At 34.6% G+C, this 19468-nt stretch overlaps 1 long non-coding RNA gene across 1 annotated transcript in view; it reads left to right on the top strand.

The window, feature by feature from the left end:
* LOC143201325 (uncharacterized) overlaps window positions 1-19468 on the top strand; it is a 123324-nt gene that overhangs the window by 29971 nt on the left and 73885 nt on the right. The gene's annotated exons all lie outside the window — the stretch shown is intronic.

Raw genomic sequence — 19468 nt, 5'->3', positions numbered from 1 at the left:
ATAGCAAAACGGGCGCAGGACGCAGGTATATCAGATAACTACAAATCAGCGCCGAAACAAAAACCAGCGTCCATTTATATGCTAATGGAAAGCACGTTTCTTCGTCCATATTTTCTGAATACTGTAATTAGTGATGGGAAATATCGCATGAAATCCACTATCTTAACAGGTCAATTGAAGTCCCGGGCCTACCATAGTAAAACACATTTATTTACCAAAATTAGTTTTTTTTATTCATTATAATTCCCTTCAAAGGTGATACACTGATTATAGCGACCCTCCAACTTTTCGATACCATTTTTGTAGTACAATTTGTCCTTTGCTTCAAAATAGGCCTCAGTTTCGGCGATCAGCTTTTCATTCGACGAAAATTTCTTCCCAGCGAGCATTGTTTTGAGATCTGAGAACAGGAAATAGTCGCCGGGGGCCAGATCTGGAGAATAGGGTGCTTGAGGAATCAATTCGAAGCCCAATTCATGGATCTTTGCCATCGTTTTCACTGGCTTGTGACACGGTTCATTGTCTTGGTGAAGCAGCACTTCCTTTTTCTTCAAATGCGGCCGTTTTTCGGCGATTTCGTCCTTCACACAGTCCAATAATGCTATGTAATAGTTTCTGTTGATGGTCCTGTGATGTCAGGTGTTCATATTATCCCCTATACATTTACAAATAGGTTCAATTAACTCTAATTACCATGATATATCGATAGAATTTGTTATTTAATTTTATATCAGCGGTGATAAAACAAATTAAATCTATTTCCTGTTTAACCCCTTTTTCCATTATTATTTAAATGCATGTCGTAGATTTATTGGTTGATTATTTCCGTTTTAGATGTCTGAACTTTTGACAGGCGACAGTAGTGCAACCCCCTCCGGCAGATGGCCCTCTCGTTTATTATATTCCTTCGTCTACAATTAACCCTTAATTGGCCATTCATCTTCACCCCTACCGTGTTGATATTTTCGTTTTACTTCTGTCGTAAAACGCCACGTCTTACTGGTAGCAAACAAACGTATGTCTGTCGATAATTTCACCGGCTCATAAAGTGGGAAATCCTTAAGAATTTCAATTAGGTCCCAGTGGATAAACTTAGTCCCGCATGCGTCAAAATTCCTTACATTTTATAAATAGAAGTTACGAATTATTATATGAAGAAAAATCAAGTGTTTCCTGTTGAAAACATCAGAGAATTAAAAGGATTAAGCAACTAACTTGGTTTGGCATAATACTCAGCCGCTTCTAGAGCTTTTACTGCATCGCCAACTGAAGAAGTAATTAATTTATTTCAATCTGTGTTACTCGTTCTGTAATTCTGTTGTTTTTAATGGCGCAAGGTTTAAAAAAAGCGTCCGTTGTAGGGGACAGCTTAATTTCAATTAGAATAATTTGGATTAAGGGTCGACAGGGTCTGTAAATGACTTTTTTCTTGACGTGACCTGATGAAAGAAGAGTTTCTTTTAATTCTGCCGCTGGATTAAAAAAACACTGTTACAATAATGAATAAAATTTTAAGTTATTTATATTTTAGGTCTATGAGGTTCTTAGATCTTGCTCAAGTTTTCAATACATTTTAGCATGACGGTTGGCATAAGATTAAGATGCTTCTCTTTGACCAATATTCGATAAGGAAAATACAAGCAGTTATGCCACAGGGTAGTGTGTTGAAACCAGTCCTTTATCTGCTGTACATTTGGGAATTTTCTACATTCTAAATAATTTCTTTTCTAAATCACCAAGTAGTCCCGTATGAAAATGACCCTTGATGTTGAACTCATCTGACAGCCATATTATACAAAAATGTGAACTCTAGCTGAAGTATGACAAAAAATTACTGGTTATTGGGTAGATATTCAGCCCTGTTCTGTATAATAATCTTTTGCTTTACCAACAACTCTTGAAACCAGTGGCGACTTATGGTTTTGAACTCCGGGGTTGCGCCAATAATAAGCAATAGAAATATCATATAAGATTCCAAAACAAACTACTACGAGGTGTTGTTGATGCTCCATGGTACCTTCGTAATGACAATCCGCATAAGGATCTGAAGGTAGAAAAGTTTGATAACTTTATCAAGGACTGTGTTCAAAGATATGTACAGGGTCTCAATTAGCACATCAATGTTGAAGTTCTTCAGCTCCTAGGTAACCTACTAGGTAAAGTAAAATTATAAGTAAAATTCTGGGCACATTAAAATAAGCACTTAGTAATATTAAACCGCAGAAAATTAGCATAAAAGCAAATAAAGTCTATTCAAAGTTTTTTGTACATACGTCATCAGAATGTTTAATGTATTGCCGCAAAAGAACGAATCAGCATCGTCCTGTTGTCAGACGTACGCAAAATTCTTGAAAGCAATAGTGATAAGAGGTTATAACTCTAACCTATAAGCACTTTTGTAGCTGTATTATTAACTGTAGTTTTTAGATGTACTATAATGTTAAAATAAATTATATTTGATACTAATACTCAGAGTTGATGCGGCCACATTGCGACGTTTCGACGTCACAAATTCAGATAACGTATACACAAAATAACTTTTAATAGACTAGAGCTTGTTAGTGTTAATTTGCTAGATTGTTGTAATAATCGGCTTTACGTAGAAAATACAGGAGAATTTCTGAATATATTGGATGTACTTCAGTTCATTCGTCTTGTTTTATAGTGAAATGTCTCTAGCTGTTGGACTGATAAAATTTTAGTAACAGGAAATGTGGATGAGGGAAAGGTTTCCTTAATTCAACCTGCAACCCTGTGTGTCATACTAGAAACCTGAGATGTGCCCATGAATGCAGCCGAATTCAGATATGATGAAACAAGTTCACCATAAGTTCAAAAACTTTTTAAAGGTTTATTATGTGTAGAGAAATATCAAAACCATCGAATTCAACAGTTGTTTATATTAATACTTCGCATTTTCATCAACAATTATCTTTGATTATGTAGAAGCAAGCACTTAACATATCAATTCTTCATATTTAGTAATAATACTGTAAGAAACTTACAGATATCACGTCAAAAAGTCAATTTGTACATGAGCAAGAATTATTTCATCCAAAAACAGTTCTCTAGTTAGAAGGTTCTATGAAGATGAAGCCCGAAAGCTTGAAATAAAGTTGTTTATATTGATACCTTGCATTTTCACCAACAATTATCTTTTATTATGTAGAAGCAAGCACTTAACATATCAATTCTTCATATTTAGTAATAATACTGTAAGAAACTTACAGATATCACGTCAAAAAGTCAATTTGTACATGAGCAAGAATTATTTCATCCAAAAACTGTTCTCTAGTTAGAAGGTTCTATGAAGATGAAGCCCGAAAGCTTGAAATAAAGTTGTTTATATTGATACTTCGCATTTTCACCAACAATTATCTTTGATTATGTAGAAGCAAGCACTTAACATATCAATTCTTCATATTTAGTAATAATACTGTAAGAAACTTACAGATATCACGTCAAAAAGTCAATTTGTACATGAGCAAGAATTATTTCATCCAAAAACTGTTCTCTAGTTAGAAGGTTCTATGAAGATGAAGCCCGAAAGCTTGAAATAAAGTTGTTTATATTGATACTTCGCATTTTCACCAACAATTATCTTTGATTATGTAGAAGCAAGCACTTGATATATCAATTCTTCATATTTAGTAATAATACTGTAAGAAACTTACAGATATCACGTCAAAAAGTCAATTTGTACATGAGCAAGAATTATTTCATCCAAAAACAGTTCTCTAGTTAAAAGGTTCTATGAACATGAAGCCCGAAAGCTTGAAATAAAGTTGTTTATATTGATACTTCGCATTTTCAGCAACAATTATCTTTGATTATGTAAAAGCAAGCACTTGATATATCAATTCTTCATATTTAGTAATAATACTGTAAGAAACTTACAGATATCACGTCACAAAGTCAATTTGTACATGAGCAAGAATTATTTCATCCAAAAACAGTTCTCTAGTTAGAAGGTTCTATGAAGATGAAGCCCGAAAGCTTGAAATAAGGTTTAAAGAACGCCGAAAAAATGTGATAAATTACAATTAAGAACCTCTATTCTTATCATTGTTAGGCCTAGGGTTTTTAACGGCGGAAAAAAGTGACAAATACTAATTAATGCAATTAAAATCGGGATAATCCCGAGCTATCATCCCTGTATTATCCAAATTATCTCATTAGTCGAATAGAGGGGGTTTTGCGGTAAGCTTTAACAGCCCAATATTGTTTCTGCGACGATGACGCTTCAGATTGTAAAGAATTAAACGACGGCAAAAAGATGTCATCGAAGCTTAAGTCTGCACGGAATGGTATCAATGAACGGTAATGGTACCATCAGTTTTCTTAACAAATCTTACGTAATTAGTGATATTAACTTTGTTGTAATTGTGAAAATTAAAAAATATATATATTTATGTAAGTTAATAATTAATTTTTTAAAAATGGTTGAGAAATTAGAGTTGATTTGCTTCATTTTAATCAAGAACGGACTAAATAAAGAGGATGATGCTTGAAAGTCGTCATAGGTGTTTTAGATAATTGGTTCTAGTGGAAGACATATCCCAGAATTTTCCAAAGTCGAAAACTACTTTCGAAAGCATTATATTCTACATAAACACTGATGTATTCATAAACATATTGCGGATTTGGTTAAATTTATAACAAAAAAAAATAACCAAAACTATTTATATCTGAACAGATACTTTAATCATTATTTTCTTTAATTTTTTGATATCACAGAACATATTTATACCCTCTTGTGTAGTTAGTTTTTCTTGTGTACTTGTGTATTTTTGTTGGAATTTGACTTAGATTTTGAGTTTTCTTCGAGGAAAAAAATGGTAAAATATTTTAAGTCTCCAAATGGACTCAAGTTTTCCTATCTGGTATATAAAGTGGCGAAAAAAACATAGAAACCATTATTTTTTGTTTTTAACAAATATATTTTTAAATACTCGTAAAATTTGAATTTTAAAAAATTTCAGCAAAAAAGGCTATTAAGGCATGTTTATTAAAATTTTTGGTTATACTTAGAAATGGCGTTACCGTCTTGTTTAGCATCCAATTTTACATAAGTAGTAATATTTTGAATTATGTATCCCTATTACGACCGGAGTTATAAGGAAAATTTTGAAAATGGCCAAAAATGTCAAAATTTCCTGAGTATATACATGGAAAAATTGTCAAAAATTTTTTGGCTTCGAAATGAGCTGAAATTTTCATATTTTATGAATATTTTGGTGAGAAAATCGAATATAACATTATTTTTCCTGTAAGGCGAATGTTTTTTCAGATATATATGTAAACTATACAAATCTATCAAAAATACTGCAATGATAACTATGGCATCTTATTAACTATTTAGTTTAACATATATACTGGTAATTTTGTTGGGCTGTCAACTTTCATTCCATAGTTATATGAAAAAAAATTAAATTAATTACCCGTAACCATTAATAGATGAGCGGATATTTCTATTATTAATTTATAGAAGTTTGAAATATATACAAAATACAATTACATCGCCTTTTTGAGCATTAAATTTGGCATAAACCCTGACATTTTCAATAACATATCATAGAGTTTTCCAGAACTATAAAATGGAATGGAAAAAAAATTATCCAAAATTATTTATAACAGGTCAATTGAAAAGTCCCCGGCGTATCATAGTAAAACACATTTTTTGGCAAAATTAGATTTTTTTATTCAACATAATTCCCTTCAAAGGTGATTATAGGGACACTTCAACTATTCGATACCCTTTTTGCAGTACGATTTGTCCTTTGCTTCAAAATAGGCCTCAGTTTCGTCGACCACCTCTTCATTCGACGAAAATGTCTTCCCAGCGAGCATTCTTTTGAGACCTGAGCACAGGAAATAGTCGCTGGGGTTCAGCTCTGTAGAATACGGTGGATGAGGAAGCAATTCGAAGCCCAATTTATGGATTTTTGACACGATACATTGCCTTGGTGAAGCGACACTTCTGATGGACCTTCCTTTTTCAAGGTAGTCAATGAAAATTATCATCTCAGTAAGATGATATCTAAGAATTTGGGTTTTAAAATTAATTCACATCACGTATAAGCTAAAATAATGCCCTCTAAAGAAATTCAATAAAAAAGTTAGGTGAATATCGTTGCCCGCGACTATATATCTATCTATATATATCTATACACACACACAAACACAGGGATACACATACACCCATTTTTTAAAAAATATATCCCAAAACAAGTTTCATAAACAGGACGCGCATAGCGCGGATAAACATTCGGAATTATTTATCGCCGATATATTGAGGTTGCAAGATGCTCCGGTCGCTATTTACGGGGGTCGCGGGGGGGCAGGAGGGGAGGGGGCGCGTAAGGCCGACGCGACGGGCGTCGAGGGGAAATCTATGCGGGCCACGAAATTCCTACGCTAAGCCTCTACGTTTCGGGGGTAAACACGTACCGAATGAGCATAAATCTGGGGGGAGGGGCGGTCCCGGAGCCCTCGCCGAACGTTATTAATTTTTTTTATTTACGATCTTCGAGGGGCCGATGGGATTTTTATTTCGCGTTTGTTCTTTATGAATTCGGCGTTCGGTTGGTGTCGGTGGGGTAGGTGCTGTGTGTTTGGATAGTCTGAAAAAAGCTGCGATAAATGTTTTTTGGTGGTAGCGGTTTTAAACATTGTTTTTTTGTTATATCTTTTATTACCAATTATGTCAAAATTAGTTTTTGTCATAATTCCTTTCAAGGATGATACACTGATTATAGTGACCCTCCAACTTTTCGATACCATTTTTGTAGTACGATTTGTCCTTTGCTTCAAAATAGGCCTCAGTTTCGGCAATCACCTCTTCATTGGACGAAAATTTCTTCCCAGCAAGCATTCTTTTGAGATCTGAGAACAGGAGATAGTCGCTGGGGGCCAGATCTGTAGAATAAGGTGGATGGATGGATTTTTGCCATCGTTCTTACTGACTTGTTACACGGTGAATTGTCTTGGTGAAGCAGCACTTTCTTTTTTTTCAAATGCCCGCCATTTTTCGGCGATTTCGTTCTTTAAACGGTCCAATAATGATTCACTCGGATGACTGTCGATTGGACTTCGGAGTGAAACGATGCAGCCATATTGACGCAAAAACTGGGGGTTATTACGTTTCATCATCTTCAAACACTGCTCCGAATCATCAACTCGTCATTGTTTTTGGTCAAAAGTGAGCCAGCGCGGCACCCACTTTGTACATAGCTTTCTCATACCCAAATATTCGTGAATGATGTGATATACACGTTCAGTTGATATCTTTAGAATGTCTGCTATTTCATTCAATTTCAATTTACCGTCATTCAAAATCATTTTGTGAATTTTTTAAATATTTTCGTAGGTAACAACTTCTTTTAGGCGTCCACTGCGTTCATCGTCTTCGATGCTCATTTCACCACCTCTAAACTTAGCACACCAATCCTTGAATCCTTGAAAAATTTGTATTTTGTTTATGTTACTCTTTGCAGAACATCCCCACAATTGAACTCCGTATGTCCATATAAGTTTCAGTATTTGCGACATTTGTCATTACAACAATTATTATGTACATATTGTATTTTATTTTAAAACGTTTGTTTTGTGTTAAATTTCTAAGTTTGATTATTTTTACTTTTCAGTGAGTACCTTATTCCTTTTTTGACGTCGGTTCAATTTTATTTTTACCGATCAAATGGAGAATATTTGAAGAGTATACCATACTGTGTATAAACTATAGATAATGTCGTGGAAGAAAAACGAGCACGATTTTCACAGACAATAAACTTCATGAATAAATTCTGATAACATGCATGATCGTTCCCGTGTCCCCTACACGCCGTCGTTGTTTTACATACAAGAAACACTTGTAGGAGCTCTCGTGGCCCATAAATAATAAGCCAACTACTTCGACTACGCAATAATTCAACGGATACAGCTGTGTCAACAGTTACTCAGCAATGGGACGGGCAATTAGTCGGATTCTCTCGTCACTGCGTCCAATAAATTTGATGTTTCCGCGGGTTACCGCCGAAAACTTTCGGTTCGGGGTGTTTCTGTTTGCAATCTCGGTCGGTTTTACACTTTTTTCAGTGTCGCTGCTGTTAAGATAAACATCCTAAGACTTGGCGTCGTTATTATTGTTTGTTCTTTGACTCCTAGGCGATTTTAGAAAGGAAATTCATTCGTTTTCAGTGTAAAAATACATTTTTAAGATGAGTCATATAGACTAATTTTTTTAGTACCTTTGGAAACACATTTATTCGTTTTGTTTAATTATATTTGTATTTTCGTTAACTATATTTGATGACAAACAAGATTTCACTTTTTTTTTGCTGTTGGTATCGCAGGACCTCAAACTAAATCTCACCACAGTTCTATTTATCGGATAATTTTGCTGTTTGGGCACTCGTGACAAGGTTCATACAATCGCTTATAACTTTGAGACTAATTATATTTGTATAACTATTCTCCACAATAATTTGAAGTTGCAATTTTTGATATACTTATGGCGTTAAAATACTTTTGAAGTAACGGTAGACTGTCTTGAACATCAGTTAATATAACCCCGTTTCACAACATGGATCTCTCTTTACGATTCTATAGTGATATTCATGAGAAATAAATTAAAATTAAATCGCTTAAATAGCTCGATATAAGAACTAGATCATATTGGTTGCAGGATTATGATATTATAATTTATGGCATTTTTTCTGTTAGTGCATCAAGTTTTTTTAACTGTCCCCCAAAATAAATGGAGCTATAATGGGGTCATGCTACCATCCTAGTTCCAAAATGCGTTAATTGCCATTAGGAATCCCAACAGATGAAGGGACACAGAATTCAAAATCTTGCAATTCATGCCTTAGCCTGGCAAATTACAAAACAAATATGAAATAATGCCTGGCAGTAACAGCAGCAGCAGTACCAGTAGAAAAAAATATGAGTGTTTGCGGACAGGGACAGTGAACAACCACAGAGTTAGTCGGCTTTCTAGACGATAGAAGTAAAAAGCTTGAATCATCTTTGAACGCTATCCGAATATAAAAAATGTGTGCATACAATATAATACAATTTTCTGCTAATTAGGACTTGTAGAAAGATCGTTTTCTTTGGTAGGTTTTATTCATTGACCAACAAAAGACTGTTTGTATGATAGTGCATTTGAAAATATAGAGTTCTTGGAAGGAAATTCTTCTTTTACATATAATAGGCTGGTTGGATTGTATTCTATTGATACAACATAACACCTGGCTGTATTTTGTATTTTGTATTTTGTATTTTGTATTTTGTATTTTGTATTTTGTATTTTGTATTTTGTATTTTGTATTTTGTATTTTGTATTTTGTATTTTGTATTTTGTATTTTGTATTTTGTATTTTGTATTTTGTATTTTGTATTTTGTATTTTGTATTTTGTATTTTGTATTTTGTATTTTGTATTTTGTATTTTGTATGAAAAGATATAGAAGATGAAATATTCAAAAATCATAGCATTTGTGGTTCTAATTGTTGTCGAATAGATGATTCCCTCGAACTTATTGATCATAGAGTCTAATACAGTAATTTATACGCTCAAGTTCAGTGTTAATAATTTTTTACATACGCTCCTTTGTTTGTTATCCACTAATTACACCCGCCCCCTTATTAAACAGACTATAATTAATACAAACCTCAACGTTTTGATTAAGAACCGAGACGTAATAAGCTGCGAGCGTCATTTTATATCAATCCTCCTCCAGAGTCCACAGAGACGAGCGTATACAGTCGGGCGACCCTCCCCCTGCTCGCCCTTATACCTGCCGGGCGCAATAAAAGCCCCGGGAAGGGTTAACGGCCGGCGACTTCGCCCGTAATAAACCGAACAGCTCCAAACAGGATGACAAGAGTTACGGCGGAAAAGCCACGGGGTGGATTGAAAGTATCCGAAGAGCCGGCAACGGCGGGATGGAGGGGGTGGACGGAGAATATTACATTATACGGGGGAGGCGAAAAGTCCGGCGCGTTGTTTTGAATTAGGCGGAACGCGATGAGTAATCGGCGAGGATTTCCAGTAATTAGGCTTCTGCCATTGTTGCAAGACGGATGGTTGCCGTCGAATGATGGATGCCGGCTATGGAAAGAAGGCCCCATTAATGGCGTAATGCGTGTTATGACATAGAAGATCTATTGTGTTTGGATCGTCGGGTGTGGGTTGGGGAGGGGGAGGCTGGATGTAGTTCCAGGGCTTCAGCCGATTAATGTCTGCCTATTTTTCAGGCCTGACGGCTCGGTAATGTACCGAGTTGTTTTCCTTGCGTCCGATCATCTAAGAAAAAACGACCCTTTTAACCGTATTCTTTTAACTGGTACTTTAAGTTCATTCTACGCTGATGAGGCTTTTTTTTGTACGAGTCATCATCGCCGTGGCCTTCGTTAAATTAGTTGTTTACAGTTGTTGATGTCAATAGATTTTTTTGTACTGTTTTCCTGTACCCTAAAATTGATTTAAACATTCTCAGGCTCTCTCAACAAATATATTATTGGTTAACTTAATTATCTCTCTATAAATTAGTTGGCTTAGCGAAATTTGCCCCTTTTTTGATGAAGATTTGTCACGGTTCAGGCTTATTTTTTAGGCCTAAAATTTTTGTGTAACAGCATATTACAAGTAAATTCCAACAAAACGAAATATGGTTAAATAAACTAATCTGTAATAGCCCTCAGATCGGTAACACATAATATATAAATATATATTGTAGGCTTTCTTTTCATTGGGCCTGGAAGACCCGCTGCCCACTACCAGCTCCAATTCTAATACGTAGACTATTCACTGTTTTATTGTACATAAATCGATTATGGACGTGTAATTTTACGTTGTACTGCAAAATGCTGGCATAGCAATTTTAAATTAGCTAACTCGTGATATTCAGTTTCCTCACGAAGTTACCATAGTCGAAATTTCATCACAACTCCAACCGTGAAGAAACAACATTCCCGCTTCTCTTAAACGTGAAATTCAGATTAAAAATGGCTTATGCAGATCAACTCGATTCATCCTTGATGCTACAGATTTAAGAGAGGCGAACAGGGCATGCAAGAAGCCATCTCGACCTGGCGAGCGACGAAATGGAACTCATTTCTTGCGGACCAAAGACTGGATGGCCCTCCTTCTTTCTGGTGTTTCTCCAACTGCCTCGTGGGGAATGTCATCCCCCCTGAAGTCAGCGGTTACAAGAAATTCACGCAGCCACTGATCAAGAAAAAGTCCAGCTCCTCGCAGAGACCTACGAGGCTAAGATAAAATACCTCCCTCCCGCGAACACTAAACCTAAAGACCACGACACTGTCATCAACGAATCCAACACCGTTAAAAGACCAGTAACTCCAGCCTTTCTTCTCAACCATTTCGTGTCTCCAAAGTCTCTACAGACTATAATCGGCAAACTTCAAACCAAAAAATCTCCAGGTTTCCACGGAACATCGGTTACCCAATTTAAAAAGCTCCCGCATAAGCAGCTCGCGGAACTGGCAAACATCATTGACTCCATCATGAGGCTGCAACATTTCCGGACTTCTTGAAAATACGCACATATAGCGGTTATTCTCAAGAAAGGAGCAAATTAATCTCCGTCTAACTACAGCCCCAGTCTTCTCAGTGCCATTTCGATACTTGCCGAGAGGGCAATACTCTACGTTCTCAACTCTTTCATAAAGGAAAACAACATCATTCCTGATGAACAATTCAGCTTTCGCGCTCACCACTCATCCGTCCATCGGGATACCCGTCCGACCTGTACTTAAGTTAATATTTTTACAACATTGAATTGTGCTTAAACAAAACAAGTTTTTTTTGTTATCTAAATACATATGTGTTAGTGACAGTCATGGTTTTATATGTTTTTCATTATTCTATGATCGCTAAGTCGAGCACTACCTTTTCGAAAAGTCGAATGTGTTGAATTTGTGTGAGTATCCGACCTGTATAGCGGGGATACTGTTTCGCATAAAGTACATATCGGCCATCTGTCTCCCAAATCCTTTGCCAAACATACTTAAACGAAAATCTGCACAGCTTAATATCCATTGTCGCCGTCCGCTCCGTATTTATACAGCTTCGCAGTCGACTCTTGGCTTTTGCCACCATAATATTTACTTTACATTATAACCGTCTTGGAGTTGGACCGGTCCCTAGCCTACCATTTCGACCGCCGAGCGGAAATGGACCCCACTTGACGGACATTTGTTACTTTCGCAGTTTATTACCTGTTTAGTGAGTGGATGAAATTCCATTCTGGCGGCGTAGACGAGCTCCTAGCCTGTCTCGGAAGATGGAGCGCGAGGGCGGGTGGCGGTGTAAGGGACGGGCCTACGTAAACGTTCGGTCTAATTTTTCCCGAGAGATTTTCTGTCAGTTTCAGAATCGGTGAACGAGCTTCTGCAGTTCTCACCTAATGTCTCGCTTCGTCTTCTATCAGACTAATGAAGCCCGGAAAAATTCCACAATATTTCTTCGTTTTTTTTTCATGTATTTTAGTAAAATAATCAGGAACATAATAAGGTGATAGAAAACATTTTATATTAGGAGTTTCGGTGTATTTTGCGATATAATTTATTTATTAACTATTAAAAAAGCTAATGTAACATTTGACATTTCTGCGCAAAATAATATTGAAGAAATATATTCGCGAATGCTATAGGATACCTTACAGTTTCAGAATCGGTGAACAAGCTTCTGCAGTTCTCACCCAATGGCTCGCTTCGTCCTCTATCAGAGTAATGAAGCCCGGAAGCCACAATATTTCTTCGTTTTTGTTAATGTATTTTAGTTAAATAATCAGGAACATAATAAGGTAATGGAAAACCATTTATATTCGGTGTTTCTGTTTATTTTGCGATATAATTTATTTATTAACTATTAAAAAAGCTAAAGTAACATTTGACATTTCTTTGCATAAAATAATAGTATCACATTTAATATTATTGAGTTCACTGATAATTACGTGTTGATTTGGAGAAATATGTCCTCGGATTCCATAGGATACGTTTCTCTATAACTATCTGCGGATTTGACGCATTCACACTCTCATGCACAGAACAGAACTCTATGGTTTATATAGAAAAAAGTAAACTATACTCTCTTCCTTTTCTAATGGCGGTGCATTCTGTTCGAGTCGATCGGTATAGTCGATCAAGTCAAAACAACAACAAATCCAGTATATTTAGATTTTGTGTCACATTAATATTTCTATAGTAATAATAATTAAATTGTTGTCTTATCTTTGGTGGTTTAACATACATTGGTTTTAATATATGGAAGAACGAGGGCAACTGCAGAATGTAAGGTTATATTTTTGAAAGTTATAAAACTCACACAGCATCAATTTTATTTATAGTGGTGCTGTTAGCTGCCAAATATACAACACATCATTTTCAGCGACATCGAATAGGTATCAACATAAGCCGAAATTTAATGATAACAAGAACAGAGAAGAAGTAGAAGAAGAGAGTGTTGGAATTAGTCAGGTCATTAATGAGGTTTGTCCATCAAGAATAGTAACAAAAATTGTAGTAACTGGTAAAATGATTTAAATTTTATTTTATAGGTAAGGTGTAGCTAGAATTTGTTGAGAATGAAAGTCGAAAAATATGAAATTCAGAGAAGAAGAAATTAGACAGCATTAAATTTGCTAACAAAAGTAGACCTGGATGAAATAAACAAAATATAAAACTATCAACGACACCCTAATGATCTAATGACGAGGAAAATACAGTGCATCATTATATAAGAGTATGAATAAATAAATTATTGTTCTGTAACAATAATTATGTATTGAGACTTATTTGAAGATTTTTAGGAGGGTTTCACTGCTTTCATATATAGTGGTGGCTTTTTCATTTGGTTTTAACTATATTGACTGGGTTTCATCTAAACGATTTCTTGGAGATCTTGTTAATTGTTCAAATATGTAAATTAATTTAAATATGCTGTTTTTATGAAAATAGAAAGGCATACAGAAATTATTTTTATTATTTCATTTTATTCGATAATTCTTTAAATAAAATGTATTATTTCAAAAATATTTCAATGCATATTGCCTTCCTTATATATAGTTTCAACATTAAATCAATTATTTAACAGATTTGTGTATATTTATTTATAAAAAATGATGACGTGTAATATGATGTTTTTATAGAAATAGATATTTTGATTATTTCGTTTTACTCAATACTTTTTTAAATAAAATGTGTTATTTTCAAAATTTTACCATTTTTACTTCTTGAACCTATTTACCTGCTGATATATATTCCGTTCAATTGTCGTTTTCGGTTTAGACGATTAGTGTAGATAAAGTGGTGGTTTTGATATGAGTGAGAGACAACGACCTGGAAGATAATGTATTAAGACTTATTAGACGATAACCCAATCCAAAGCCTGGAAGATCATTCAGACCACTTAGCACTTGATGAACATACTGTTTACAGATGTTTACAGGTGAAATTTATAGAAGGAAGGGAAGTGGGACGAGGTGGTTGGAAAAAATGTAGAACATTATATAAATTCATAGAGAGAAAAAACTTAATACCAACACACCAGTTTGGGTTTATTAACAAGCATTCAATAATTGACCAGGTCCACAGAATATATGTTATTGAAGAAGTACGAAAGTAAAAAAGTATGCTCAGCTATATTCTTAGATGTAGCACAAGCCTGCGATAAGGTTTGGCATGAAGGCCTTGTTCATAAACTACAGAAAATGCTACCAAAACAACAAAGTGAACTATTAAAATCGTACATTACATATAGTGTTTAGAGTCAAACAAGAAGAAGCTTACTCTACAGAAAAGAAGCTAAAGTAGATGTACCACAAGGAAGTGTACTGGGGCCAATGCTTTATCTACTCTACACTTATGATATACCACAAATGCAGAATAATACGATGGCTAAATTTGCTGATGATACTGCGATTATAGTTTTCGGAGACAATACTGAAGAAGCCTCACGAAAATTACAACAGGCAAGTGACAATATAAATAATTGGACACAAGCTTGGAAAATAAGAATTAATGAAAGTAAATCTGTACATGTGCAGTTCACCTATAAACAGACCGCACCAGTAACATTAAATAATGCTACCATTCCATGTAGCAACAACTTCGCTGGAAGGAACATATAAATAAGAACAGAAAAGAACTGGAATTGAAATATGGGAAAATATACTGGCTAATTGGAAGAAAATCATAATTATCAGTACATAATGCTGTTATATAAGCAAATACTGAAGACTATATGGACATACGGAGTTCAATTATGGGAATGACCTGCAAGTCCTGAGAGGTATTGTAGGCGAACCCAAATACTATAGGAATGATTACCTATATGGAGACCTTGAGATACCCACAGTCAGTCAAGAATTAAGATAATTGCAAGGGAACATGAGGAAAGACTCCATTCTCATGAGAATATTGAAATATTGCAGCTTCTGGATACCACCAGAACAGGACACATACTCAAAAGAATCAAACCATCTGATCTTGTGTAGTGTAGTGTAGTGAAGTGCATATAATAAAAAATACAGCAGTGACATGTATAAACATTATTTCACCAGAGACTGAGATAGGGCCGATGGGTCCTCCTAGTTGTATACCGAGATTTAAGTTATCATAAAAAGAAATGGTAGGCTAGACGGAAAGGGCCAGTAGTAATGTAATAATTAAATAATAAAAAAAATTATATAAACTCCTTTTTAAAATGACAAAAATTGTTAGAATACTACTTAACTATAAAACAGTGATTAAATTATTTCATTCATCTGCAATTTAAAATAACAACGAACGTCACAATTATTTAAAAGACGTGTTTGAGAACAGACCCAAAGCGCCTCGGTCCACATTCATTATTCCCGAGCACCTGCTCGAGAAATCCTTAATAAAATATGTAGCGATGCCGTATGCGGATATATTTTGTCGGAGCCATTAGCGCTAATTTCTCTAATAGCTTCATTAGTGGGACACGAAAACATAAACACGTGCAGATCCAGTAGCGTCAACACGTGACGGAAGCACCGTCTGGAATCGGGTCGCGTACCGGCCAGATCCGACATCCGGTGACGTTATCGGCGTGTTGTTTCAGGTCCCGGTGTCTGCCTTATTTGTTTTCGGACAGCGTCGCTAATCAGTTTCGGATGTGTTTACGTTTTATGCTCGTTGTTTTGATTTATCGGCCGTTTTAACTGGGGACGGACCAGAAATTCGACTCCCTCCGAGACCAATACATCATAAGGACGAGACCGTTACTTTAAAATAACATTTTGGCGATGATCGTTGTATCAGGAAAGTGTCAGTTCCACAAAATGACTTCCTGGTGGGGTTTGAATTAATTCTTGAGGATTTTTTGGTGATTTTATATCGAGTTACCTGTAAATTCGTCCTTTTTTTTAAATTCATGACTAAAACCATTAAATAACATCTACACATTATTTGAGTAATATATATATATATATATATATATATATATATATATATATATATATATATATACATATTATATTATATTTATAAATAATATAAGTTATAGTAAGTAGTATAAGTTATTAGAAATAATTTAAATTATCATCTCATGCAAAAGTATTTAAAAAATTTAAGATATTCGTAATTAGTTTTCAACTTCGCTTGTATTTTTTAAATTAATTACTAAGATACAAAACCAATGGTACCTTCTAATAAAGCATCAAATGTCATACAAGTACTGCAATTTTCGATTAATTGTCTTCATTTAAACCAGAGTTAAAAGAAAAACATTTTAAATTAACAAAAATCGCGATTTTTCCTGAGCATATATATGGAAAAATTGTATAAATATTTCATATCTTAGAATTGCTTGAAACTTCGCTATTTCATCAATATTCAAGTCGAAAAAACCGAAATATCGTTATTTTTAAAGTTCAGTTTATAGTTTTTAAGATATTCGTAATAATTAGTTTTCAAATTTTTTTTATGAAAGTCATACTTCGCCTGTATTTTTTTAATTAATTACTAGGGTACAAAACCAATGGTACCTTCTAATAAAGCATCAAAATTGATATAAGCCCTTCAATTTTCGAGTGCTTGTCTTCATTTAAACCAGAGTTATAAAATCATTTATCAAAGTGTCTTTGTTGAAATTTGCCAAAAAACTAACCAAAAAAACTGCTAACTCACATATTTCACATTTTCGACAGTAAATCATCGAAACCATTTAAAAAATTGTTGAAATCTGGACCCGACATGTTCAATACTAATAAATTTCATAAAACCTATCGAATATTGGTCGTATTTTAGCTACAGTCATACGGAATAAGAGTAGTTTATGGGACAGACTCTCTCGCAATAGAGGAAACGGATAAAGTTCGACATCGAAATTCAATTGAAACGGTTTTCTATTGTCTCTGCGTCACCGAAAGAAACAAGAAAATGCATGAACCACCTCCGGGGCCGATGGAAACCCTCGGCCGGAAGACATTATTTCAACGACGTCGGCGTTCATCGGCAGTAAATCGTGAGTCGGGGCGGTATGTCTACCAGGCCAGAGATATTCCCATGCACATTCTGCCGTTCCAGCTTCTTGCTGGATGATATATTATATCGATTTTATACGGCTATTAAAACTATTAAAAGATCACTAAAAAATCGCCTTTTTTCTTCCTGCGTTCTTTTTGTTACTTTATATCATACGTTACAGATGTAATTGAGCTCATCAAGAGATGATTTATGAAGTTTTTAATAATATAAATCATTGTGTAAACTATATTAATAGTCATATAATACATTACTGGGAATAGCCTAGGAAAAAATTAACAACTTTTAGAAAAAAGTCAATTTTGCTCATCAGGAAAGCATTTTTCTTCTGAGGCTTCAGTTTTAGCAATCACTACTTCATTTAGTCAAACTTCTATCTTTGGAGCTTTTCTTAAAATGCTTCATATGAGCTTTAATAAACTTTATCAGACTGTTAATATTGAGGCCACAAAATCATTGCTATTTATTTATTAACTAGCGACCCGCCCCGGCTTCGCACGGGTGCAATGCTGATACTAAATTAAATACACTACAGAAAAAATATGAACGTTGTATATAAAAACATAGCGGCCCGCTCCGACTTTGCACGGGCATAAAATATATATGCCTATGTCACTCAATGAAAACATGATTAAAATCGATCCAGTATTTTTGGTTCATTCATTACTGCCCTTGGCCTGCACGCATTAAATTTGGAGTAAAACAATTCCTCTTCCCCTATACTTACTATGAAGATTTCCTGCTATCTTTGGAATATCTAAATTCATACAATTTTTATTACATTACACATTTTTAAACGCAAATTTTAAATTTGTAATATCTCCGAAAATATTTGTCTAATTTACATGCTGTAAGGAACCATATTGATCTATATTAATTGCACACTGTATTTAAGGTACTTAATTCGATAAGGATTAATGCCGTATTGCTTAAAATAGTTTCGTAAATAAGCCATTTTCTCACTTAAAAAGTAAATACTGTAGTACATTAATTTGATCTAACTCGTATACCATCGGGTTAGGCAGCGTTTTTGCAATACTGTAGTACATTAATTGCTAAATAAGCCTAAAAAAATAGGTTAATTTACTACATCACGTTAGAAACCTCTAAAATTAGCAATGTTGCCTTAGTATATTATGCATGTATTATACATATAAACCTTTCTCTTGAATCACTCTATCTATTGAAAAAAACCGCATCAAAATCCGTTGCGTAGTTTTAAAGATTTAAGCGCACATAGGGATATAGGGACAGAAAAGGCGACTTTGTTTTATACTATGTAGTGATATATTATTATTAGTTATTGCCGACTAACTTACAATTCTTTTCATATTCCCATGCACATTCTACCATTCTAGCCTCTTGTTGGATGATATATTATATTGATTTTATACGGCTATTAAAACTATTAATAGATCACTAAAAAAATACATTTTTCTTGCTGCGTTCTTTTTGTTACTTTATATCATACGTTACAGATGTAATTGTGCTCATCAACAGATGATTTATGAAGCTTTTAATAATATAAATCATTGTTTAAACTATAACAAGTCAATTCAAAGTCCCCGGCCTGACACATAGATGGCGCTACTAGAATTAAATCCATATATTTTTTAGTTAGCCCTAACCCGCAAAAGATGCGTATATAAAGGACAGCCGACGGATCATTAGTTTGTGAATTATGAGATTTTGAGTGAAGCAACTTTTGTTATTGTGAAAAATGGATAAAAAGGAATTTCGCGTGTTGACAAATATGGCTTTCTGAAGGGGAAAAATACAGTTGAAGCAAAAACTTGGCTTGATGCCGAATTTCCGGACACTGCCTCAAGAAAATCAACCATCAAGGATTGGTATGCTAAGTTTAGACGTGGTGAAATGAGAATCGAAGACGGTGAAAGGAGTGGACGCCCAAAAGAGGTGTTACTGAC

Source organism: Rhynchophorus ferrugineus, unplaced genomic scaffold, assembly GCF_030347505.1.
Source record: "Rhynchophorus ferrugineus isolate W39M unplaced genomic scaffold, kcgeb_rfMv2 rfM8, whole genome shotgun sequence".
NCBI classification, from domain to species: Eukaryota; Metazoa; Arthropoda; class Insecta; order Coleoptera; family Curculionidae; genus Rhynchophorus; species Rhynchophorus ferrugineus.
This window is presented reverse-complemented; position numbering and strand designations above follow the sequence as displayed.